This window comes from Callospermophilus lateralis, chromosome 12 (assembly GCF_048772815.1).
Source record: "Callospermophilus lateralis isolate mCalLat2 chromosome 12, mCalLat2.hap1, whole genome shotgun sequence".
NCBI lineage: Eukaryota > Metazoa > Chordata > Mammalia > Rodentia > Sciuridae > Callospermophilus > Callospermophilus lateralis.
In genome coordinates this window covers 20,065,451-20,092,184 of record NC_135316.1, presented here as the reverse complement: position 1 = coordinate 20,092,184, position 26,734 = coordinate 20,065,451, and the positions used below count along the sequence as shown (strand labels likewise).

General features: G+C 42.5%; 1 pseudogene; it reads left to right on the top strand.

The window, feature by feature from the left end:
- The first annotated feature begins 2,559 nt into the window (after nt 1-2,559).
- Nucleotides 2,560-26,468, top strand: LOC143411808 (protein lin-54 homolog; annotated as a pseudogene).
- Nucleotides 26,469-26,734: the final 266 nt, after the last annotated feature.

Genomic DNA, 26,734 nt, shown 5'->3' with positions numbered 1-26,734 from the left:
AAAGTGTTGTTACAGATAAAGCTATAAACTCTTTTGTCTTGCTTGTCACTTTTAAAATATGAAGTCACACTGGAGTATTGTTGGCAGGCTCTGAGTATAGAGAGCCTTGCCATGTTCAGTGCTAATGGAATCCACTGACCTGATTGAACACCTTAGACAACTTCTGACACAGTCTCTGAGATTATAAAATAGGCAGTGAAGTGCCTGCCTTACGCAATATAAACTGGGTATCTGTGATGAGCACAAAATTAGCACCAGAAATAAGAGCTATCATTAAGAAAATGGCTTCTGAGTTCTGTGCCAAAGCATCAGTTGAGGAAGAAACAGATATTAGGAAGAGGAAAATAATAAGCTAGATGATTACAAGGGAGCTGTGTAATTATAAAACCATTCCACACTGTTTATTCATGTTCTCAGAAGACACTTTCCACAGTTTTGGCTTATAATTTCCTGACCTGTCTGTAATGACACCCAGGCTAGTCTCAGTGACTCTCATCCTTGGATTGACCAGAAGTTTGCAAGACAGGAAAACAGTACTGTCAAATGACACACTGAAGAGTTTTCATGTGACCTCCCTAATGGCATTTCACACACAACCTTTGCTTCTGTCTGAATGTGAAGAATCTATTACAAAAACAAATCTTCTCTCAATTTTGAAATTTATAAAAGATTGAGTTAAAAAACACATTTGATGTTATTCTTAAAATCTATCTGAAGACTGCATCATGGAAGAAGTAAGGCAGCCTAGCTCAGGAGCCTGCCCCCAGCGCCACAGCAGGAGAGCGCCTTCGTCCCTCCCACCAGCTCTGGGTACAAGCACAGATGGCCTTTGCTGCAGTGTGTGCTTGGGTTTTACCTAGAGACAGAGTCTCATTGAGTTGCTTAGCTCCTTACCATTGATGAGGTTGGTTCTAAACTCAAATCCTCCTGTTTCAGCCTCCCCAGCCACTGGGATTACAGGTGGGTGCCACTGCAACCTGAAAAAAACGTTATGGTTTTGTTAAAAAAAAACATAGATTTTACACCCCCTACACACACACACACACACACACACACACACACACACACACACACACATGAGTTATTGAGGCTTTATCACTATCACCAGCCCAGGATGGGACCTAGTTGTTTATATTTTTAAAATTCTGCCAGTAATTCTGATGTCTATCCAGGGTTGAGAACCACAGTGTGAAGTGATTCAGGGCAACTTTGTCACGCTCCCCCTCCCTTTGGACCCCAGGTTTTTATCTCCCATGTACAGGGTCTAATGAGCAATGGGGTTGCAAGATTTCATAGAAAATATCTGCTCACTACTTTGGCCTCTCCTTTCATTCTCTGCCTTCCCAGGAGAATCAGGTGACCTGGAGCAATACAAGCATCAGTTCTGTCCATACCCCACCTCTCTTTCTCTAATTGTGATGATGGTTTGCAAGAGAAGCCACCTGAAGTAAAAAAGCTGGCTTCATCTCTTAGTCTTTAATATTTGGTATAATCACAAAATATAGTGTAATGGCTAATGAAACACTGAACAAAATTGATTATACTAGAAGATATAAACACTTATTTTAATTAAAAAGCCTGGGATTATATTCTGCTGAATTCAGATTTTAAATTGTGTATTGAAATTATGCTATATTTGTGCTCTTCCCATCTGCATCCAGATATCAAAGCTGCTCTCCTTGAATGTCACAAAGGCCACCAGGCAGAGGAGACTTCTCAAGAACAAGGTCACGAAGATCATCCTGTCTCTGTATGTTGCCATCACCAAGTACACAATGTTTCAGTTTAGGATAAGTCTGTGTCCAGCCTCAAGTTGCTCAAGATGGTGGTGTGCTAGAAAGAACCACCACTATGTGCTGGAGTACAAGAGGGGGACATGGTGGTTGTGCTAGGAAGGAGTGCACCTCACTGAAGGGGCAACTGTAGACTAATTAGTGTTTAACACAGGCTACTACCAGGGGAAGGTGGGCCTGGTACAAGTGAAGAATGTGCTGGTGGTCAGGAGACCCAGGCCCAGCCTGCTGTCGGGCCCCAAATTGAGCACCTCGGTGCAGTGAAGCAGATTCTCACACTGTGCAAATATCTCACCTACAATTTATGCCTCAGTGCCAACCCTGCTCATGAAAAACATCAATTGCTGATACTCCTTCTCCCACACCCTGGGCTACTGGAGCTTGCTGCTCATCTTCTGCTAGGTAGGGCTGGACAGATAGCATGAGTATGTAACCTGTGTCCTGGAGAAACTGATGGAGGCCTGTAACCACCCTCAGAACAAGGGATGGGGAAGTCCATCCAGAAGAAGCTCATGATGGCCTTACTGAAAATGGACTACAAGTTCCTGGTGGTCAGGCTCATCCGGGACATTGTGTTCCTGACTGAAGCTGTGGAGTTTGCCCAGTGCTAGCAGGAGCTGGCTGAGAAGCTTGACAAGGTCTCCAAGCAACAAATGGACACTTTTGAGTCTCCCCACTGTGGCAGGAATGGGGTGATAGAGAGTGAGGCCATGTGAATTTCTTGCTCACCTAGAGCCACCAGATCAGGTACAGCTGCCAGAACATCATGTATGGACTGCACATTGGCATGGACAAGATAAAAATCCCTGTCACCAAGCGCTGGAATCACCTCATGGGGAATTCTAATCCTGGTAAACTCTCTAGACACCCTTTGAGCAGCTAGCTTCAGCCCCTCCCAATCGATGACCTGGTGATCTGAAAGGGTGCTCTGAGCACAAGCCTGCAAGCAGCCATGGCAAGCGTGGAGTCCCGTGCTCTCACCCTGGGAGTAAGGAAGGCCACTCCCATGGAGGGGGGTCAGGAACCAGTCTCAAACCAAGAACCTGGATATGTGAATCTCTGTTTTTCTCTGGATCCAGGGACAGCCAAGTGGCTACTGCAGATTCTTGCCAATCAAATACCTTTCTATTTAAGTGTAAATTAAACTTAAAATCACTTAAAAAAAAAGACCAGGGAGGGGACATGAGAAAGTTGGTATGTGTTTTATTTTTAATGGACTAAAAAGAATTTTTTAAAAAACCTTACTAGGGGCAGATGCTGTTGAGGTTTTTATGTCGTTGAAACACTTTTTAAATTATGTTAGAGATGTATATAGGTATTTAAAGGCCCTGGTTGCTTCTGCTTCCCAGTCTGCATTTTACAACCAGCAAGGAAGGCTCTTTCAGATGTGGCACCTTCTCACTTCCTGTGCCAAGAGAGTCAAGGGAATGGGGTGGAAGGATGGGTCTTCAGTGACTGGACAGCCCTGTGGCTGTCTCTCCTGCCTGTGGCAACTCCATCCTCATTTCTGTTGCCCTCTGCCTTTGCTTTTTGCTATAGTCAGTTATCATCCACAAAGCATGTGAGTCTTCTGTGAACTTCAGTAGGCAGGTAAGCCCCCCAGTAGTTGGTAGGTGACATTGAGATGTGTCTATGTGTAGATTAGAGTAGCTGAAAGGTGATGTTTCTATGGCTGTGTGCAATTAGTCATTTAAAAGAACACTGTCACTTGAGGGTAAGGAGGTCCTGCAGCTCTTGTTCATTGAGTAGTATTCCCTTTGGGGGCAGAGGTGCTCTGTAGTTCCTGGGTAGAGAGAAAGCCTTACCACCTAACCAGAGCTCAGAGGCTCCCGACTTTCTGCACCCTTTGCAGAGACCTGGGTGTCCTTCCAAGCAATGCCATGCATAGGAGAACAGAGGTAACAGCTGCTAAACTCTACAAGTCATTTTGTCTAAGTTGAATGCTTGTCCCCTCCAGTGTACCCATGTCTGCTCTGAAAAGAGTTGTATAGATAAACAGTTTGGGCACAAGGTAAAGACCATCTGTGCGGGCTGAACATTTTCCCACATGCAGTCAGGAGCTTGGCTGTCATGGATCTTGGGTCATGCTGGATTGAATCCGGCCATTGCCCAGTAGATGCAGCCTCCTAGAAGGAGCAAGAGGCAGGACTGAAACCGATCGATGGCAGAGTGAGGGCTCCAGTAAGGGGCTAGACACACACTTTGTCTTCTGAAGGGCATCTGCCTTTAGGATTCCAAACCTCATGGTTTTCTGAAACATCTTAATTACTTAGTTAATCAACATGTCATTCCCTGTTCAGGTGGAACATTGTTATACAGCCACTTATAGAGGTATTAACAACCAACAGACCAAAATACAAACACTACATATTTTCTGCTGCAGGAATCATACCACAAAGAATGACCTTGAATTCTGCCTCTCCACACCTCACCTTCCTTTATCTAGAGATTACTTCTCACCTTTTCCCTAAAGAAGAAAAACCAGTGGCACCTTAACCAATGAACATTTCTCCTCAGGGACTTTAAATACTTTCCTATGCAACATGTATTGTAGCAAAAATAAAATTCTACAAAAGTTATAGTAAATTTTATTTGGATATTTTAACCTGTTAAGTGTGTGCATTTTTTCTGTACCTACCCAATTGAGCTTTAAATAAAACAAAAGCAAAACCTAGTTTTTTTTTTAAAGATAGCTTTGAATGAGACTGTGATGCAGTCACCATGAATTTTCAGTTTTCTGCTACAACCTGCTGGTCCATTCATGAATCAAGCTTGAGCTCACTTTTTAATCAGCTGATCATCAAAGATCTTCCATGTGGCTGTCAGTGTGTATTGAGGGTGATACTGGTGTAGTAATAGTGAATGACATGGAGATTTTATGCAGATTTTTATGACTCCTGGCCTTGTTTGGACATAATTCCAGATATTCTTGCACAGTTTAATAATGTGTTGTTCCATGGCCCATTCAATAATGTGACACAGTGGTTCTGATAGAACCAAGCTCATGATGGGTTTTTTTTGGTCACAAGGTCATACAGTGTCCTGTGGTTAGGTATTCTATCTAAGGTTTCCATAGCATGCCAATGCTGCTGCTTAAAGATGTACAATTCTCGTCTGAAATGGTGTATCCTTGGTCTGGAAGTTCGGGTGTCTATATTGTGATTTTCCCATTGGGGCTTGCCAAAAATTCAACATGGCATCTTTTCCCACCAAAAATAAATCCAATACCAAAAGATCTGCAGGGCCATGTGGTGCAATAGGCATTGCTACTACAGCCTTGACCCAATGAGGATCCATTCTTTTTCTTGTCCACTTTTAAAGTCATTAGACTTTGAATAATATCCAGGTTGAAGAAGTATTCTGAAGTGTAGAATATGCTGTTTTCAGAACCCAAATGCACCAATCAAATTTTGTTTCTGTCTTTCTGATGAGAAGAGCAAGGTCCAAAATTTATCTTTTACTTTTAATGTGATGTCCTGGCATGTCCTTGATCACTGCCTGGATTAAGAAAATTTTCTCAGCTGGGACAATTGTCAAAGAGGACTGAGAAATGAAGCCATTCTTTCAGCAGCCTTTTCAGCAGTTAGAGGAGTAGATTCTCTCAGACTGAGAGATTGGAATGATCCAACATAATTGCCTCTTGATTCTACCTGCTTAGAATAGATCTCTCTTCCTTAAAAATCTTATACCCTTGCTATTATTTCTAGGCTTAACCAGATGGTGGCATGATTGAGCTCCTGGCCATAGCTCTTATAATTTTGTTCTGCATACACTTATTGATGTCCTCTGGCTATTACACCACTTGGGGGTAGGGCACACAGAGAGCACTTCTCAGTTCCCACTATTCACAAAATAAACCATCAAGGAGATCCTAACCATGACATTGGCCGCCACCATCCTCTCAGAGTGTGTGAGGTACCACTTTCCTCAGGTCCAGAGATGAGCTCACTGGGAAGGACCAGTGGCCAAGGTCCCAGATACACTTTATGCTGTTTCCCAGTCTGGTTGCTTGTAGATGGGATATGCTGTCTAGGGTAAGGTGAGGTGGTCAGGTTAAGTATAAGTCATTTTAATTATTTATTTTAAAACAAAGGGATCTATAATGGCTAAGCTATATTCAAAACCCCTCATTTCAATTAGTTCTTCAAATGCAATAGTGTTTACCCTTCTCTTCAGTGTGTGTGTGTGTCTCCATCTAGTTATGTGTATGAAACAGTTTGTGGGGCTGTGTTAGTCAGCTTCCTGTTACTCTAAAAAAGTACTTGAGATAATTGTAGAGAGAAAAAGTTTATTTTGCCACACGATGCTCTTTCTTTCACCTGCTCTTTTCCATTTTCAACCCCATGGGTCTGTGCCAGTTTTGCCACCATATTAATTACCAGTTTAACTCAAGTTGGAATTCTGTAGCTATTATTTTGGACTTCTCTCTATTACTATATTTTAAATGTTACTATTTTTAAAAGTGCATACATAATTATCCTTTAAAGATCCATGTGTTCCCCACAAATGCCAAATCCTGACAATGTGGCTCATTGTAGACACAAATTAAAACCAACCATCTTTTCTTTTCCTTTCGAATTTTTATTGGATGTTGTCATTGTATATAATCAAGGAATTTGTTGTTACTTATTTGTACCTGCACACAATAAAAATTGACCTTCTTATATTTTAGATGAAAAGAGAGAAAGAGAGAGAGAGATACAAAGTTATCAGTCTGCAAACTGTAGATACAGGCAGTCTACATTCTTTGTTTTAATTTTTATCTTCACCATCTCTTGCCTACCTCTTTAATGTCAAGAAAATTCACAAGCAGACATAAAGTCAGGGAATTTCTAGTTCTTAAATAAATTCAATAAATAGTCTGTAAATGAAAATAAAAAGATTTTATACTGCTTAAAAAATTATAATTTTCTAATAACTTTAAAAGCTTTGATACATGGTAAAAGCCTAAAATGTGACTTTGGGTCATTTGGGCTATATGTTTGGAAAAAAATAAGACCTACCCACTTATGTATTATTCAGTTTTTTTTAAACTTTTTTTAATATTTATTTTTACTCGTGTTTGCATGCAACACCTTTATTTTATTTATTTATTTTTATGTGGTGCTAAGGATCAAACCCAGAGCCTCACATGTGCTAGGCAAGTGGTCTACTGCTGAGCCACACACCCAGACCTGTGTTATTAAAATGTTTAAAGACCTTATACCAATCTTTGTTTATTTGTACACTTAAAATCTATAAACAGAGAAGAATAAAAGAACAGACAAAAACTTTGGAAGAAGTTAAAAATCTGACTTGGAAAAATAAAATAGGGCAAGGTTAAAATTAGTAGACCAAAAGTCCAGGGCCAACGTTTCTGACCTGACCCAAACTGCAGACTCCATTAGGGTCCCACTGGGATTGAAGTGGACATCATGATTGGCCACTTTAGGATCCACCAGATCCAAAGCAAAGGGACATTTAACCACATGATGCAGCCTGGATGTTTAATGATTGAATATGTTAAGGCTTTGATTCCTAGTGTGGTGCTTTTGAGAGGTGGTAGAACTTTTAAGAGGCACAGGGGACATGCCCTTGAAGGGTATTGTGGGACCCCAGACATTTTCTCTTTCTCTGTTTTCTTCCCATTAAGTGAATAGTGTTTTACTTTGCGGCATCTCCTGCCACGGGTGTGCTGCCTCGCCAAAAGCCTAAAAGCAACGTGTCCATCAGATCATGCATTGAGACTTCTAAAACCATGAGTCAACATACACCTTATCTCCCTAGAAGTGAATTATCTCAGGTGTTTTGTCATGGTGACAGGATGTTGACTCCATAAACTGTTTTATACATGTAATTGGAGACTCACACAGAAAAGACAAGAGTGAACTCTTTTGCATTTGGAAAATTGAAGTGAGGGGATGTGAAGATAGTGTAGACATTATAACTTCCTTTCTTTAAAAAACAAAAGAGTCAAAAATGACTTGAACTTAGCCTGACCTTCCCACCACCCCCCCCCCGAGTCAGCAGATCCTGAGACAAAAGCTTGAGTGAAAATATTTATCAGGGTGTGTGAGCCAGCAAGTAGGAGTAAGAGACAAGTAGGATGAAGCATATAAGGATGGAAAAAAGCACAAGGATGAGTTAGGAAGTTGACTACAGCTCCCAGAGAATGGTTTCTGACTCCTTCCTGGTTGTTTGAGGTATTGTATGAAAGATGTTTCAGGATTTTTTGGAGGAAGAGAGAAAAGCAGTTATTCAGGAGCATATGCTATATTGGTCAAAAGTCCACTTCTAAAAGTTACTCCTCCATACTTCTGGGACAGACAATGAACAGGCTTCATAGGGCTCTGAGAAGCTCCAGGAAACATTCTGGAAGCTCTAGAAGAGATGGGAGGCATAGGCACCAGGCAAGGTGCTGGCAAGTTGCACTCACAGGAAGCTCTGAGAGCCACCATCAGTAGCTGGAGTAAGGAACAGGAAACTCACACATGCGCTGAGGTGGCATCCAAGAGATGTCTGATGCACATACCACGTTGAAAACTGGTCATTTCTTTAAAAGCATCTTTTTATACTCTTTATATTATTAGCAAATTGCTGATAATATAATGTAAAAGTTAAATGAAATAAGAAGACTTTTGCCAAGCACTCTCCTGGACATTGCTCTCTCTATCCATGAGAAGAGCCAACATTTAAAAAGAAATGTTATTTGCTTCCAGTGTCAAAGTAGAAATCAGATCTGAAAAACATATACTCCAAGAATCTGTTCTAGAAAACTCTTCCTAGGTTAATGTCATGCAGAAAATTAAGAATCAAATAAAACTGTTCCTTTTTTACACATGGGTAAGAAGCCATTTCCACAAAGTTCAGGGCACCTCTAACTTTTCAGAAACAGCTGTTTTAGATGTTGCAGTTTAATGTGCAGTTTTAAAACAACGTGAATTTTTCACACTGAGCTCTAACACAAAGCTCCTGAAAATGCTGCTTCTCTGAGAATATAGTACGGATCCTTTTATGGTCAAATTACGCTGCAGCAAACAGGTAAGATCCTACATACTCTTTCACTTACTGAAAGATCCTAATAATAGAGTCAATTGGATCCTAAACCTGTCAGCTGAGGAGACAAGAACTTGCTACAAACCAGTCCTTGAGAGACTCTAGGCAATTTTATTATTATTTTAAAATCCTGGCATACAGCTGCTGCACTCCTCCCTGAGAATAAAGTATAATTAAATTAGACCCTAAACTTAGAGAGAAGAGCTCATGGAAGACTACTAAAAGAATTAAAATCCTTCTTGCCGGAAATATCATAGTGAAGGTGCATAGTGCTTTGCTGGAGCTCGAAGGCAGCAAGCAGAGAAAATCTAGGCCTTATGTCTAGTCTTCTGTGAGCCCTCTCAATTAATGCCAGCCTTAGTGAGACAAGTTAAAGCTTATAGGTCAAATATTTAATTTTAATTAATTAAAATATTAGCATTAAAAATGTATAATTATAAGGATTCTCTCAGACACAAGAGCTTTGAAATATCTCAACATGTTAAGTTAGATATTATTACCTCTATCCACAAATAAAACACCTGAGGCCCAGAAAGAGGAGGCATTTCTTTGTAGTAATAATCCAAGGAGTGTGATAGGGTTAGATTCAAACTTGGGCCACACTATACAATCATCTCCCTTATTTGTGGCTTCTCTTTTTGCATTTTCAATTACCCATGGTTAGTTGAAATCTGAATATTTTAGATAGAAAATTAAAGAAATAAACAGTTCATAAGTTTTGGATACCATTTATTATATCATATTTATACCATTTTAATTTGAGGCTTTCAAAGAGGCAACTGCTTCTTCCAAGTTCAGCTCTTTGAGTTTAGGTTTTGCTGTGTTCCTTTCTGTAGTGGTAGAATGTGCCGGGATACCTCTGGTTTGCTACTGGTGATAGTGACACATTTATTCTTTCTTTATCTGTCCTGTTGATATATGTGCATTTTCATGTGATTGTGTGAATTTTAAATATGTCCTTGGTAACTTCCTAATTGTCTCATGGGTTATACAGGATGGTTCTATTTAATATTCACATTTAAAGATTTTCTGGGGTCCTGATGTTTACACCTGGTTCATTTCATTATGGGAACAGAATATTCATTTCTCATTGCAACCTCCATTCTTCTGAATCTTTGAGGTTTCCTTTGTGAATGGGGACATAGTCTCTCTTGATGAGTGTTCCATGTGAACCTGGTCAAAATGCATATTCTGTGATTATTGCACAAAACACTCTGTGAGTGTTAATCAGATCCAGCTAATTATGGAGCTATTCAGTTCTACTGTCCTTTCTGACTCCCCCTGATAGATCTGTTTACTAAGCATGTCAAATACTGATACAAAGTGTCCAATGCCAATACCTTCAAGTTGAGTTGGAGTATTCTAATAGTGAGTTGATCTATTTCTCTGTTCAGATGTGTCATCTTTTGCCCCTGTGGTTTGAAGCTCACTAGTTTGGTAGATACCTATTTAAGAAAGCTCATCTTCCTGGTGGAGTCTTCCTTTTCTCCATACATAGGGTCTCTCACTGACGCCAGACATTTTCTTTGCTGTAAAGTCTACTCATCTGAAACTATCATGGCCACTGCTGCATTACTAAATTAGCGTGACCCAACGAAACTTTACTCCTCTTTTACCGCCAGCTCCTTTGTCATTATGCTTGAAGTGAGCTTCTCACATACAGCACGTAATAGCCTTGTATTTTTTAAATTGACTCTATCATTGGCTCTCTCTTTCAAATGGTATATTTAGATCATTGACATTTTAAGCATTGCTATGTTAGGGCTAAGGGCAGATGTTTTATTATTTGCTTTCTGTTTTTTCCTCTGGTGTCTTGCAAATCTAATTTGACTTTCTGGAGCAGCTGCTTGTGTATCTTCCCAGTGCTGCATTGGTACAACAGTGTGCATTTCAGGCCTGCTATGGCACACTTCTATGAAGCACTGAGAACTTGAGTGAGGCCATGACTCTGCCCACTCCTAAAATAGAGTTATCTTAAACTTGCTTTTTAAATTTTTATTTATTTATTTATTTATTTATTTATTTATTTATTAACGTTTTTTATAATTAGTTGTTCAATACATTACAAAGCTCTTGACATATCATATTTCATACATTTGATTCAAGCGGATTTTCACACATTGAGCATCAAATACAATTTGCACGTCAGCTGTCCCATATTACTTAAGAAACTGAGCAGTAAGAAATAGTTTATTAAATGTACACACATTTTTAACCCATCTCAAAATTCTTTCATTTCTGAAATTTTAAGAACATTACATTTTTTTCTGCCTCCATAGTAACATTTGAAGAAAGTTGCAGATGGACAACATATAATTCACCTTGCTCTGCCAATCTCTGTGTTTTGATTAGTGAATTTAGACCATTAATGTATAATGTAATTGATTTACCAGCATTAAAGTTTTTCATTTTATGTTCTTTTTTTGGGGGGGATCTGTTTCTTCTAGTTTTAATTATTACCTTTCAGATATTAGTTCAATTTGTTTTTGATCTTCCTGTGAGTTGCTTTGACACATCTATGGCATTTTCCAGTGCTTCTCTGAGTGCTGTTTTTTAGTTGCTGTTCTAGTTAACCTCATCTACTCATCTCTTCTCCTACTAGTTCATGTGAGTTCAGATCTCTCACCTCCAATATTGTGGGTTTTCTTGGATCTGAATAATCCCTATATCAGGGTCTCTTAATCTTGTTGCTATTGACACTTTGAATCAGATCTTTCAAGGTTTGTGGCAGGAGGCAGCATCCTGGAACCTAGAAGGAGAAAGCAGGAATGCTGCTAAGCCTCCAACAATGTGTAGGACCCGCCCACACACACACATGACTACACTCTTTGGAGATGGGAACCTTGGCTTTCTCATCCAGAGAACAATCAAAACAATCAGACTCCCCAAGGTCCTGACGCTGCCATGTTTCCCCTGTGTGTGGAAAGTGCTTCACCACTCTACAGAAGTTCCTTCAGGAGGAAAATTAGAGTAATGACAGTCTCTCCCTCACTGCTGCCTGTGAGGTACCAGAGTGTAGTGCCTAATGCAGGAAATGGCAGTGAGAACATATTTAATAAGATAATGGCAAGAGTATCCAATTATCCAGTCCTTGTTATGTATCAAGCACTGTCCAGTGCACTTCCTATGCATCAAGTCATTTATTTATTGCAATGACCCAAGGAGGCTAGTGCCATTACTGTCCCTGTCACACACAGGAGGATTGTGAGGAACAGAAGAGTTAGGTGACTTTCTCAGTACCCTGGGGCAGCATCCCAGACTCTTGGAGTGGAGGGATCCCCTAGATATCTTAAAGTGAGGTGCCAGAAGTGGGAGGGTTTCTGGGCCACAGAGGGAGTGGGAGTGGTAGCCCCAGGAGCTGTGGCCCCATCAGGATCAGCAGGCATAGTGGGCACTGGTTGGCCCATCTCTCTCCTGTTGCCCAACACCATCAGCATGCACAGGAATAAAGAGCCTGGGGACATGTCTGTGGGGAATGCACAGAACACAATAAGAAAGGGGAGAAGAGACTGGGTGGGAGAAGTAAGCAAAACACCCCAGGGCCCGGTAGTCCCATCAACAGTGCTCCTGCTGGTCCCACCCCTGGAGCTTCTCTTACAGAGAATCAGAGAGGTGGGATCCATGGAATTGGCTCGGGAAGAGGGCCCATGACACAGGCCTCTGACCTAGGTATGGCACTGTGCCCCTCACTCTGCAGAACCCAAATGACTTTAATAGAATCACTACTCCTTTACTTAGCTAAATTTTTAATTGTACTTATGATGTGCTATGTGCTTTGCAAGGTGCTGGGGGCAACACTGTGACCAACACACCCTCTCTCTACCTTTGTGAAGCTGAGCTCCAGCAGGGGTAGCAGGTAATAAGTAGGGTATAGCAGTGACTAAAGCAGAAGACTAAACCCAGTAAGTGCCTGGGGCATGGGCACATGCTTAGGTAGTGCCCAGGGCAGGCCTCTGAATTGGTGGAATTTGCAATTAAAACTGGTAGAAAAGAATCACTCTTTATACAAACCCTGAGGTAAAACTCTGTCAAATGAGTCCAACAATAGAAAGAATCTTGTAGTGGGGCTGGATAGAGAAGGCAGTAGAGGTAGGCAGGGACCAGGCTACACTCCTGCTGGGAGTTTGCCTTTATTCTGTAAGCTGTGAGCAGTGGGTGAGGGCTGGGGTGTAGGGTGTAGAAGTGGAATACTGAAGGGTTCTCAGCAGGTGAGACGTGTGCCTTGAACTTTCATGGCCTGGGAGTGAGGCCCCCTCTAATTTTGGACCCTGCTGCACTTACCCTAGTCCAGTCCCTGCCAAGTGGTCTCACTTTAGAAAGATCTTTCTGGCTGCCCTGGAGAGAGTACAGGATGGGACTAGGGCATGGGGAGGTGGTGAAAACCCCAACTACATCACAGTCCTCAGGTAAGGGGATGAGAGCATCATCCTGGAGCCCTTGCTGACTGCCCATGCTGGGGTTTTGGGGGTGGTGGCTTGGCTTTCCCCATGAATGAGAGGGACAGATATTCTCCTTCAAGGTCACAGCAACCATAAGGAAGCTTGGATGCAAGGTAAGTGGTCTCCTCCCAAACCCTCTCTTTCTTGCATAAGATAAAAGCCTGTTGCTGAATGTATGTCATTGGTGCAATGAAGGAGAAGGACTGTGGTCTTCTGTCTTGGGCAGCCTCTTATTGCTGTCTGGGGCAGGTCCATCCAATCCAACATTCCCTGATCCTGGACAAAGGCTTTGGAAGGCTACCAGGACATCAGGATACTTAGGGTGTAGCAAAACCCCAGTGTCAGGACTGCTGGCACTATTCTGTGTTTGCTTGTAGACTCAGAACAAGTGATTGATCTTTAGGGAGCTTTTATTTCTGTGGTTACAAATGAGAAAACAGGTAAGCAGGACTATGGCTTGAGATGAGTCCCACAGGAATACACATCAGACTCTTTTTCTGCTCTGGGAGGCAATGGATAAAAGAAAAGACTGGCCAGGCCTTGCTCCCATGGAGTTCAGAGGTCACAGGCCTGAGGTTTGCTGTTACCAAAGCAACCATCTGAGACAGGCAAGACCACCTTCCTGTGCCTAGGTCCCTTGCATTGGTGAGTAAAAGCTATAATTTGCAAACATCAGAGCTGTGTATCATCTAAAACCCTGCAAGGTTAAGGAGTGGCTAGGTGGATTCTTGGCCATGGTCCTGGACAATGCTCCCATGGTATCTAAGAAACCTTCACATGCATGTGACTCTCTGGTCTTTTCATGACATTGAGCCCCACACACACACCAACCCAACCCATTCTTATTAGAATGGTCTCCTGGAGTTAAAAGATTACAACAATATTGATGCTGCTGCCCCATCTGGAGAGATGGAGTGTCACACCAACCAGTTGACAATACTCAGAGGTAGCATCACCCAGAAAGGGTCCCATTCTTCTGTCCCTTGATAAAGCCAATGAGTTGGGAGATAAAGTGACAGCAGAAGAAAGAGCTTTATTTATTGGCTAACAGATGGAGCAGGTGGTGCTCTCATGACCAATCAATTTCTTAACTCTGGAAATTGAGAGTAACAGATATAAGACAGGGTAAGAGAGTGGGAAGGAAAAGGACTGGTGGAGATGCTTAGGAACTTGGTGCCACCTCATTTTGACCTTTTCATGGTCTGGTGTTTCCTGCCTTGGCCACTAGTGGGTGTCTTTAGACCTCAGGGAGAAGAAGGATGCAGGACAAACAAGGAGTAGCCTTTTCCAGGTTGGTTCAGTGATGAGTAGGACAGGAATCTGCAGGACCATGTTTTTCAGATGGTGGGAGGGTCTAAGATGGCAAGAGCTGGAGTGTCAGAGAGAGAAAATAGACCAGGGGACAAATCCTCCAGAACAAAAACAGAGCAAAGAGGAGACAGGGACAATCCCATGTCCTGCCATACTGGGCTGTGGGGAGCTCAGTGGTCACATTAGCAACAATGGAAGTGTGATCTTTCAGTGTGGGCAACAGGGCAGAGATTCCCCACCTAATGGGACATGCCTTTCTTCCATACAGTGTGAGCCTCTGGGTGTGGTCCCTGTGCCAGGGAGCCTGGCAGGAGGAACAGGGAGTGGCCCCTCAAGGAGGAAGCAGGGTTAAAAAGTGAAGCTAGAGGCTAGGGAAAAATCCCTTAATCTACATCATTACAAGGGGCTTGAAACTTGGGGAGCACAGTGGGACCAGGCAGAGCTAGCTGCATGGCCTCTGCTGGAATCTTCCCATCAACAGCTGTTCCTCTCTGTGTCATTATTTCCTGGGTGCAGAATGGACCAGAATGAACCACCCCAGTGAGGAGAAATTGGGTACTGCAGCTGCCTGGACACTGTCCTAGGCAGCTCCTGTCCCTGGCTAACAGGGCTTGGAGGGGTAGGGACATAGGACTCTAATTGATAGTGTGCTTAGCTTAAAAGAATTCTGAAATCACATATGAGAAAACACACACGAATACCACACGCACACATATACACACAATCCATACAACTCACAAATGAGCATGCACGTGCATGCGCTCGCATGTGCGCGCATGCGCGCGCGCACACACACACACACACACACACACACACACCCAAGGAAGGCCGATCCTTGTCAAATGCTGTCATCAACATGGAGCCCTTGCTGCAGGCACACTCCTCTCTGGGATTGACTGGGACAGAAGCAGAATTCCATCCCACTCCCCTCTCTCAAAAATCCTGGAACTGTGACAGTGAAGGCTGATAGGAGAGAAGACCTGAGTGAGTAGACACAGGGCATTCATTATCCACAGAGGTGTCTGCTAGGGACAGCCACCACTGTCAGATTCACTGAATATTTCAACAAGCACTTGCTAAGCACTTTAGCATAGTAACATTTCCAAGACTCACAGTAACCCTGTAGCCCCTGTGGCAAGGACTGTTAGTTATTTCCAATTGACAGCTGAGAACACTGAGCCACAGAGCAGCCCTGAACACACCAGGGACCACACAGCTAGCCAGTGGCAGAACTGGGGTGTGAACTCAGGACCCTATGTCTCCTATGCTGATGTCACCAGAGCACTGTGGAGGCAATGCTGAGGGCTGGAGAAGGTTTGTGGGGTACAGTGCTCAGGGCTGTGTGTCCTGCCTCTGCCACCTCAAGTCTTAAGAGCACCCCATGGAGACTCAGTGTCAGACTCATCTGGACTTTGGTCCTGCAGGTCCTGATGCTGTTGGAGGCAGTGGGGTGGCCCTAGGCAGAGGATCTTCACCCAGAACATCCCCTTCTGCCTTCTGCTAAACATCTCTGGCCTTCTTTTCCTGTCTTTGTCTTTGTGGCATCTCTGGAGTCTACCCCACAGATTCTGCATAAGTAGCCCCTCAAATGAAATCAGGGTATTTGGGGAGCAGCATCCTCACTGTCTCCCTGGAGCCTTGAGGTTCCAAATGCAGATAAACACACCTGTTTGAAAAGTAAATGGAGGCACTTTCTCCCCAGGGCCCTAGCCTTTTAGGATGGGCCTCTCTGTCACAGCAGGCCTGGCTTTCTGCTTTCAAATGAGGTAGTTTCCCCTGGAGTTCCAGAGAACCTGGGCTATATGTATGGAACAGAATGACCATGGTAGCATCCCCTGAACAGGTACAAGATCCAGCGATGGTCAGAGGCTTGATCAGCATGCCCAGCACTTGCTGGGTTCAACTACCATATGCCATAAATCTCATCAGTCCCACCAGGGCACTGGGAATGTTGCCACTTTCTCACTGGGAGGCAGGAGGCTAAATTCTATTCATGCCCCTTCTGGCTCAGATTCTCTGAGCCTCTTCCATCAGCATAGACCCAATTGGAACGCAGGAAATTTTGTCAATGAGGAGCAGGTGTCCTGAAGCCTTGACCTGCAACCATCTGCCAATGACAACCACACTTTATGGAAAGAGACCCTACTTGCAGGCCATTCCTGACTTGTTCTCCAAAGAGCTTGGAACAGAGAAGAGGAACAGGAAATGCAGTCTGTGAACACACCCCAGCAGGCTTTTCCCCACCTCCCCTGAGCTGAGGGCTGGGTATGGGCATGGCTACACCCATTCACTGGGGTCCCCCAGATGCTCCTCCAACTCAGATAGCCCATGTGGCCCCTAATGTTCCTCATAGTCACTGGCTGCTAAAACCCCCACATCCATTCATTTTCCTGTTTAGTAACATTTATGAAGATATGGCCATTCCCCAGCACTACTGTAGGATCCACAGAAATCTGTGAGGGAGATAGAGCCCTTGTGGAGTTAGTCTTCCAATTCAGTGAGAGAAAAAGTGTTCCAATATTTCAGTGTCTTTCATGGCACAGAGTAAAAAAATAAACCAGGAAGAGGTGGGGCATGGGTGGTTCCTAGTGTGAGAAGGTGGGCACATGGGGTGCAAAACAGGTCAGCAGGCTGTTCATATCATTCCATCCTGTGTCACTAGAACCCATGGGCCTAGATCTGTGAGCATTTAAATGCACTGTCAATAAGAAAAGGAACCTGGCTGGATTTGAGAATTGAGGTGCCACAGTATGAAAGGAGAATGAGCAGCATCCTTTGGGGCAGTGCCAGTTCTCACACCCAGTTTGAGATTGAGGCAGGAAGGGACTTTACAGCAGTTAACCCTGTCCTTAGAAAAAAGGCCACCTTGAACAACAGGACACTTTCCTCCACTCTTCCCAAGGTGACACAGTGTTTGAGTATGCAAGAGTGTGATGGGGAGGAGTCTATCATTTTGGGTGAGGGGAACACTTTCAGTGTCTTCCAAACCTTTCTCATAACTTTATATTTTTCTCTGTGCACCTTCTGTACTTTTATTTTTTGAATATTTTTATTTGCATATATGTATATGTTTTCTTGTATACATGTATTTAAAGAAATATTTACTTCTCAGGGACCAGGGGAGGGGACATTTAGTAGTTGCCATTTAATGGGGACACAGTTGTAGCCTGGGAAGATTAAAAAAAAAAAGTTCTGTAGATGATTGGTGCTGATGATCCCTGAGCTACCCTCAAACTCTCCATCTAAAACTGGTTACAATAGCAAATTGCATGTGTATTTTTTACCACAACATAAATTTTTAACTCAAAAGGAACACACAAACAAATATCAACATTATTACATAGAAAAATCAAAATTATTTCCCTAATAGAACAAAAAAGTAAAACAAAATCATGAGAACAAAATATCCATAGTTCTAGCCTGTCATGGTCACCAAAGGGCATTCTGAACCAGAAGTCACATCTTAAGTTTCAAATGAGTATTAGTAAAAAACGACAAAATTGATTAAATCATGCTAATGCAATACTAAGGCTTTTTCCTTGAAAATCAACAAGGTCAAAGAGGACTGACTTGGGAAGTTCCTTCACTGGGGTTAGTTGATGCTGTCCTAATGCAGGGTCCCCTCAGTCCCTAGGTTTCTTCCATTCCCCTCAGCAGTTTTCTGAAAGTCTTTCTTGCTTTTACAAGGAGGAACTAAATGCTAGATTGGGGAGAAGCAAGAAGACAGGATTTTGGCATTTTCTCCTTCTTCCAGTTCCTTCCCAAAGTCAAATAGCTGGCTTTGACCTGTTTTCATTATGATCTTCCTGTAGACTTTGTTTTTTTTTTTTGACAAGAGATCTGTTGCTTTCACAAATATATTGTTGTCCTAGATCTAGAAGGATGCTCCCAGCTTTAGGATTCCTGGATTCACTGTTAACTGTAAGCATACTTAAACCACACATGCCCATCTCCTTCTATTATTTTCTGTGACATGTTTTGCAGACAAAATTTTCCTTGCCCCAAATCCACTTTTCATCCTCCTTGTGACAAATCTTATTCTTTTGATGATAACCCCCCTTTTCTCAGTCCCTGCAGTTTTGCTGGGTTCAAAGATGGGCATGTGACTTGGATCTGGCCTATCAGAAGTCTTAAATCCCCTGACAATTGGAATGGGCTAAGAAATGGAAACTTTACTTAATTAAAGTTAATAAAAACACTTCTTAGCTGTGAGCTGAAGACAGCTATTCTCTGTCTCCTTCTGTGGCTGAGAAGTTACAGTGTTGAGTTGGAGCAGTTGGTGGCCACTTACTATAGGTGAACAATATCTACTCTAGAATGTAACCAGACCAGATGGATGCAGAGTTAAAAGATGGAAAAACAGAACCACATGGTGACTTCTTTTGAATTCCTGTATCTAACCATACCCTCATCCTGCTCAAATCTATGACTCAATAACATCCTTGGCCTACTTAATCCAACTTGAGATAAGTTTCCTGTCACTTACAACAACCTTGATTGATACAATTTTCAAATAAACTGTTCCTTAATGTCACTGTTTCTCACATATTCTTGCAAACAGTAAATATAAAATACTGTACTTGGAAAGGACCTGACTTTCAAGGCTTTGGGGGGCAGATTTCTTTTCCTTCAGATCCTAGGACATAGACCCAAGACCATCAGCAGTTGAGGGCCTCAGCTTGGGTAATTTCTATTCATTATTGCTTTATAGTTGTCAAATGTAAAATGTGCCCCATAGACTTGTACTCCTTAGGCTTGCCCAAGGTCTGAGATCTGTCACCAGCTCAGTTCTGACCGTTTGCACAACTCTGGTATTTTTGTGTCTGAAGATATGAGTCCATTGGGCACATATCTGATTCATCCAAAAACAATATTTAGCTTTTGGCTGACATGCCATCTTGACATAAACATCTGAGCTCCTGAAAAGATTCTCCAACAGCTTGATGGCTTTCTAGGTGAAGAGTTGGCTGCTCACCAATTCAAATATTTTTGCCTCTTTCTTTTTACTATGAACGGGGCCTTTGAAGAACTGTAGATTTATTGAATGTTCATTGAGTAAACTTGTTTACATAAAACATGCAGGAGGAAGTTTTTACTGTACTTCAATATATAATTTCAGTCTGTTTTCTGATGAGCCTGCTATGATGGAGATCATTATCCTAGGCTACAGTGGTCTCATTATTTACCCCAGTCAGTAAATTCAAGACTGAGCAGTGCCACTCGGGGGTGTAATGGAAATTCTGCTCTCTTGATTCCCCAAGAATGGACTTTGGAGTTGGGGAGACCCCCTGCCCCGCCATAAAAAAGAAAAAAGTGGAAACAGGGTGAAGCCACAGAATCTGGCTGCATTCAGAGGGAGGCCAAGGCCTTTGGACAGCTATACCCCTCTGTCTACAAACCTAGTGATTTGATCAACAACAGTGGAAGGTAGAAAGTGTAGGCGATCACTCAGGAGCAGTGGTGGGGGGTGATTAAGAGCAACCTATAATACTGGGGTAAGTAAAGGTTTGCTTTCACATGGTATTTGAATGGAGCCCATGAATCATCTCTGGGTGAACAATGAAGCTTTGCCTATGGCTGTACTTGCTGGTGACAAATCAGTCCTAATAAAAATAGCATGGTTTCTTAAGAAAATTGTAAAAAGTGATAGTATCTTCCAGTTGAGCTCATAATGGTTCCTGATGGTCAATGCTATAAAAAGATTAGATATAAATATCATTATATAAAAAGACAGCCCCCAAATTCTGAATTTGAAGAACCTTAAACATCAAAGGAGCAGGCTGTGACTCAGTGGTAGAGTGCTTGCCTAGCATGGGTAAGGCACTAAGTTCAATTCTCAGCACCACATACAAATAAACAAAATAAAGCTCCATCAACAACTAAAAAATATTTTTACAAAGGAGCTGGTTTAAGATTAATTTATAAATAACTAACCCTACTCAAATTTGTTAAAAGTGAAAACAATCCATTTGGAAAGTACAGCATTCCTAGGAAGCTATCATTAAAAGAGTACAAGAACATACTCTTCTCAAGGGAAGCAAATGCCCAAATACTCTCCCCAAACTTCTTGAACCCCAGTTTAAATATATTATTATATAAAATAAAGTGTTCTTTTTTTCTGAACTACAAGTGAAAAAATCTTACTCAGGGTCAATTTATAGGAAGTCAGTATCTCCAAAGAAATTCTCAGCCGCCTGAGGTATTATTCACAAAGCACAGTTGTTAATTGCTTTCTATTACCCAAATTGAACATCACAGTTTCACCTATACTACATCCTAAAAACACTTATTTTTTAAGCTCCAATAATATAAGAAATAATATTTTTATTGCTTACTTTGTCATCAACCATATATTTTATCCCCAAAGTTTTGAAGGCCTCTTAACCCTGACCGTTTATGGTGGGTGGGGAGAATGCTCAGTGTCCCCAGAGCCCAGAATTGTGACATTCACACAGTTCTCTTCACAGTGTTCGAGCTTCTCTGCACTGTGGTGGAATTACTAAATTGCTTGGCCACTCATATGTTTTCCTCTACTGGATATCCCTGAGGACTCCTTAGCACAGGAAGAATGACAAGAGTGGTGGAACAGCATGACCCAACTCAAGATTCCAGCTAGGGGTCATGACAGAGAATCAGCAGATCATGACCACACTCAGAAAACCAGATAACTAATGTCCTGGGATCTTGTCATGGTATGAAGAAGCCCACAGGTATGCTCGGGCTCAGTCCACCAGGAAAACAGCCTTATGAACAGGAGGACAGTAAAGAAACCCTAGGAGGTTAAGGAAAGGCAGGACATTTAGGAAAAACTCGCTCCACCAGATTGGTGTTGATTCTGGAAAGAAGACCAAGATGACAGAAGCACATGCATGCACAAATTAATGTGTCTTGTGTGTTCAGAAGAAAGTGCTTGAGCCTGGTATCCTGTCACATGGAGGCTGAGGCAAAAGTATTCCAAGTTCAAAGCTGCCATCTGCAACTTAGCCAGACCATAAGAATTTCAGTGAAGCCCTGACTGTAAATAAAATAGAAAAAAAGGGCCAGGGATGGGGCTCAGTGGTTAAGCTCCCCTGGGTTCAGTCCCCAGTAAAATAAAAATAAATACTGGGGTTGAACCAGAGAGGAAGATCCCACTGAAATCCATTGAAATAGCTATATACAGCACTCAGATGTTGTTCTCCTAAGTCTTTAGGGTCCACATAAATAAAACTATGAAAACAGAGAACCACGTCACAATACGTAAAGTCTATTCCTTCAGAGAGAGGCCAGTGTTGACCAGCTATCTATTTTCCTCATTTCAGTCTGTATAAAATCTTACTTCCAGAAGGTATCATGAGAGAAAAAAGGTCTAAAGTCATTTTGAAAAATTAAGTCACAAAAGTATACATGTGTGAGATGTGTGTGTGTGTGTGTGTGTGTGTGTGTGTGTGTGTGTGTTTAAATTTTTTATTTGGTACCAGGGATTGAAACTCAGAAGCACTCAACCACTGATCTATATCCCCAGCCATATTTTGTATTTTAGTGAGAGACAGGGTCTCACTGAATGGCTTAGTGCCTCCCAGTTCCTGAGGCTAGCTTTGAACTTGCAATCCTCCTGCCTCAGTACCCCAAGCCACTGGGATGACAGGTATAGGCCGTCATGCCCAACACAAAAGGATCATTTTGGAAAAATAAAATAAGTCATGGATTTAGCACCCAGAGGTTTCTTCACCTAGAGAATTATAATATCTGAAGTGTGGAAACTGGGAACAGAGTTACAGAACTTAAAAGAGAGATCAGGAAAGACTTGCATAGATAAAGCACTTTATAATGTCACAAAGGACACATTTCCATTATTGGGAGAAAGACAAATTATTCTGCAAAAGGTATTGGAACCATTTTGAAGATGCCTAATGGTACAGGTAAAAGCATGAAATCCAATCCCTTTCTCACTATGTACATCAAAATAAACTCATGATGCTCTGATAGATCAAACGTATCCATTATCAAAGTCCAGGAACAAAACAAATGAATGTTTACATCGTATAGGAGGATTTCTAAACATCAATGTGGAAAGCAAGAAGGCAAAGTTGGTTACTCATGCAGGTTTTGTATGTATATGGAGGTGTGTGTGTGTGTGTGTGTGTGTGTGTGTGTGTGTGTGTGTGTATACATGTACACACATACACCAGCACATATTGCTCTTGGACTTTTGTGGTGTTCAAGTTAATCTTTGAAATAATCAAATTCATACAGACAGGAAGTAGAATGGTGGGTAATGGGATGAGGAAGACAGAAAAGTGGCAAGTAGTATTGAATGAGGACAGGTTGAATTCATGAGTAGAAAATCCTGGGGATGGACAAACAAAGGTGATGGCTGTATAATAATGTGATCCTCTTTGGTGCCATAGAACCATACTCCTTTTTACAAAGTTAACATGTTAATTGTCTCACATCATGAACATGGACAACTGCACCTGGGTTAACTTTTTTTTTAAAGCACCATCTATATTATTTTTTAATATTTGTTTTTCTTATTTGTTGATTGATCTTTATTTTATTTATTTATAAATGGTGTTGAGAATGAAACACAATGCCTCGGACATGCCAGGCAAGTGTGCTTTGACTGAGTGACAGTCCCAGCTCATATGGTAACTTAAAAAAATGTGTCTGAGATACAATTATATAGGAATATGTATACAGATATGCCAAAATATTTTTTAAAAATAAAACACCAGCAGGGCTGGGGATGTAGCTCAGCAGTAGATCGCTCAGCTAGCATGGGAGAGGCCCTGGGTTTGATCCTCAGCACCACATAAAAATAAGTAAATAAAACAAAGGCATTGTGTTCAACTAAACCCCCCCCCCAAAAAAAAACCTAGTAAAATATATTTTATATATGCATGTAAAATGATTACAATGGACAACTTCAGGTTAAAATTTAAAAAAAATTGCCACAGTAACAATGAATATCTTATTTAAATTGAAATTCTTGGGCTAAAGGTAGGCATGCAATTTAAATTTGGGCATATTTCTTGAAAATTCTCTGCAGGAGAGTTATGACAATTTTGTATTTCAGTGATCAGAGCATGATAATTCCATTTTCCGACACTGTTGACATTAGATTTTCTCACTCTTTTTTATTTTTTGTATAGGCAAAAACACACATGTACTTTAGGTTCCCTTTGTATTACCATATTGTGAGGTGGAAAGTCATCTCTATTTTTGGTATGTCATCTTTTATAAAGAGCTGCTATTGGGTTTTGCCATTCTTATCGGCTGTTTCAGCCTGTTAAGTTGTAGGAGCTCCATATGTGATTAAGCTCTGGTGAGCTGTGCAGACACCCCCAGGAGCATCACCAAATTCTGTTTTCTAGCAACTGGCAACAGTTTTCCCTCTTGCAGAGAGCCCTTTGCCAGCTGGAGAATTCTGGTTCATCTTCTCAATTTGCAATGGCAGTCAAACTTTTTCCATGGCTCCAGCGGGTGTCTGCCCTTGGAAGGAAGGGTTCATGGGTGGAGCCTGGACTCAGGCTGGATTTTCCCAGTGGCTGGAGGAACCCAGGCCTCTACAGGGCCCCGGCTCAGTTGCAGGTTGGCAAGGTGGATCTGGGCCAAGCCTGAACTCCAGTGGCAGTGGTGGGCTGGTGTCGGGTCAGACCTGTGGCCATCCTGTGCCTGGGCTTCCGCCACAGGTGGTAGTGGCACATCTGGATGGATCCTGAGCTCTCAAGCTTGTCTGCTGGTGAGTGGAGGCAGTCCTGGGCTGAGCCTGAGGACCCACAGACTTGAGAAGGTGGCGGGTAGAACCTGGGTCTTCCTTGGGGCTCGGCTCCTGGGCAGAGCTTCAGTGGCAGCAGGAGTCCGCCAGTGGCTGGATGGAACCAGGTGTACCCTGGCCACAGTCGCCAGGCAGGTGGACAAGGTGGTCCTGAGCCGAGCCTAAGCTACAGCGGCAATCTGGTGGGGTCAGAACGAACTCTGACCTACCCTGTGACTGAGCTGGGCTCCTGGAGCCTCAGGCAAAGTGAATCTGGTCGGATTCTCAGCTCAGGCAGGGATCAGCTGGTGACAGGATTTACCAAGGCCTACCCCAGGTAAAGACTCCTATGCAGGGGGAAGAGGCTGATCAGGGCAGAGCCGAGGTCCAGCGGATGTCAATCAGTGGTGGGATGGACCTGGGCTTACCCTGAGAATGGGCTTGCATGCAGTTAAGCAGGGAAGATCACCCTGGGCCTGGCCTCCACAAGGGTCTGCTGGTGGTTGGATGGAACTGTGCTGACCCTTGCCCAGGCTCCTGTGCAGCTGGCCTCAACTGATCATGCAGGAGCCTGAGCTCTGCAAGGTGTTCACCTGTGGGCAGAAGTGGTCCAGGATCTGCCCTGAGCTCTGGTAGGGGTGGGCTGGTGGCGGGAAGGAGCCAGGCCTACCTTGGGCCAGGCTCTCAGGCCTGTGAGCCAGGCTGAAGAGGGCTGGGGCTGAACTCAGGCAGGTGTCTTCTAGTAGGTGGAGTCAGTGCTGGGTGGAGCCTGAGCTCTATAGGACATCTAAAGGTGGGCAGAGTCATTCCTGGGCTGAGTCTGGATGGATCTGTGATTACCCTATGCCCTGTCTCATGTGCAGTAAAGCTGTGGCGGATCAGGCCTGTGCCTGACCTCCTCAGGGGTCTGCAGGTGGTGGGATGGAATTGTGCATACCCTTGCCCAGGCTCCTGCGCAGCTGGACTTGGCTGATCAGGCAGAGCCTGAGCTCTGGTCTCCAGCATGTTGTAGGAAACTTCTCTTGGCACGCCCCAGGCCTCCCTAGGCCTCCTCATTCTGCTCCTTAACCAGCAGCCCAAGGATCCTCTTTAGCATTAAGCCTCTATAGGAAGCAAAGCCAGTGGTTGTTAATACAACCCCTGTGCAGATGTCAGTTTCATTTGTTGAAGCTCAGGCTATCCAACAAATTGTCCCAAAATCCATCAATCCAGCTTCATAAATAGTAACTAACAGCCAACCACAGCAATGGCTTATTATGCCTTCCACCCCACTGTCACAGATCCAGCCCAGCCTCACTAACTTCCCACCATGTACCATTCTGACACCAGCACCAGGAACAGGCATTGTGGGCTACAGTGCTTCCAGATCAGTATATTACTCAGCTATAGCAGTCTTCATATGTGTGTATAGCAGTCAGCTCTAATTTTACTGAAACATTTGGTATCCAGACCCAGGCAAGTCTTCCATTCAATGGCATAATCCCATCAGTGTCTGCCAGTTGGCCCAGTCAGCCCTGTAATTGTACAAAATAACTGTTTGAAATTATACTGTGATTGCTTTGTAAATGGCAAATTTTATATCAATTGCAGTTATACTAATTGTTATAACAACTGTAACTTGAAAATGAAAGGCAAAGAGCAATAAAGGCATGCACTGACAGAAATACAGAAGATTTTATGCCTAAATTAGGGAAAGGAAAGGGTGAGAAGCATATCAATGGCATAGCAAGGGATGTAATTGCCGATGTCAGGATGTCTTAAAAACTACTGAGTGCTATGAGGAAGAAATAATGTGTTCCTCAATATGTAAATGTGTTAGCTATAAGAATTTTGAAGAAAGCCCAGAAAGATAGACATGGATGCATTTGGCAGATAAAGCTGAAGTAAGAGTGCAGCAACAAACAGCAGGAAGACTAATTTATCTTCTCAGATTATTTCAGACTTGCTTACTAGGCCAACACTGGCTTTGAATAGTGGAGGAGGAAACTTGCCATTTACATTTATAACTAAGGAAGTAGTAATTGGCTTCACACACAGGCAGAGCAGACAGACAATAAGAGAGAATCAAAGGCAACAGCAGAATGGATGATTCTTGAGGAATTGGGACATTGTTTGATGTGCATCATCAACTCTGCAGGAAAAGCAAAATGAGACCTCCGTATCATGAATTGCTAACTCTTGCACAAGACTGATAAATGGACCTGTACAGAAATGTTAAGGATGCTTGACGTTCTGGAAGATAGTTTAACAATTACTGTATTTTAATTCAGTTCTATTTAAAAAGAAATATGAAATTATAATATTGAAAAAGAAAAAAATGAGAACATTTTAAATCTTAGTTGATTCTATGCCCGTTCTAAATTAGATTTTTCTTTTTAAAAATTTTTCTTTCCTGTATAATATAGATTCTTAATTTC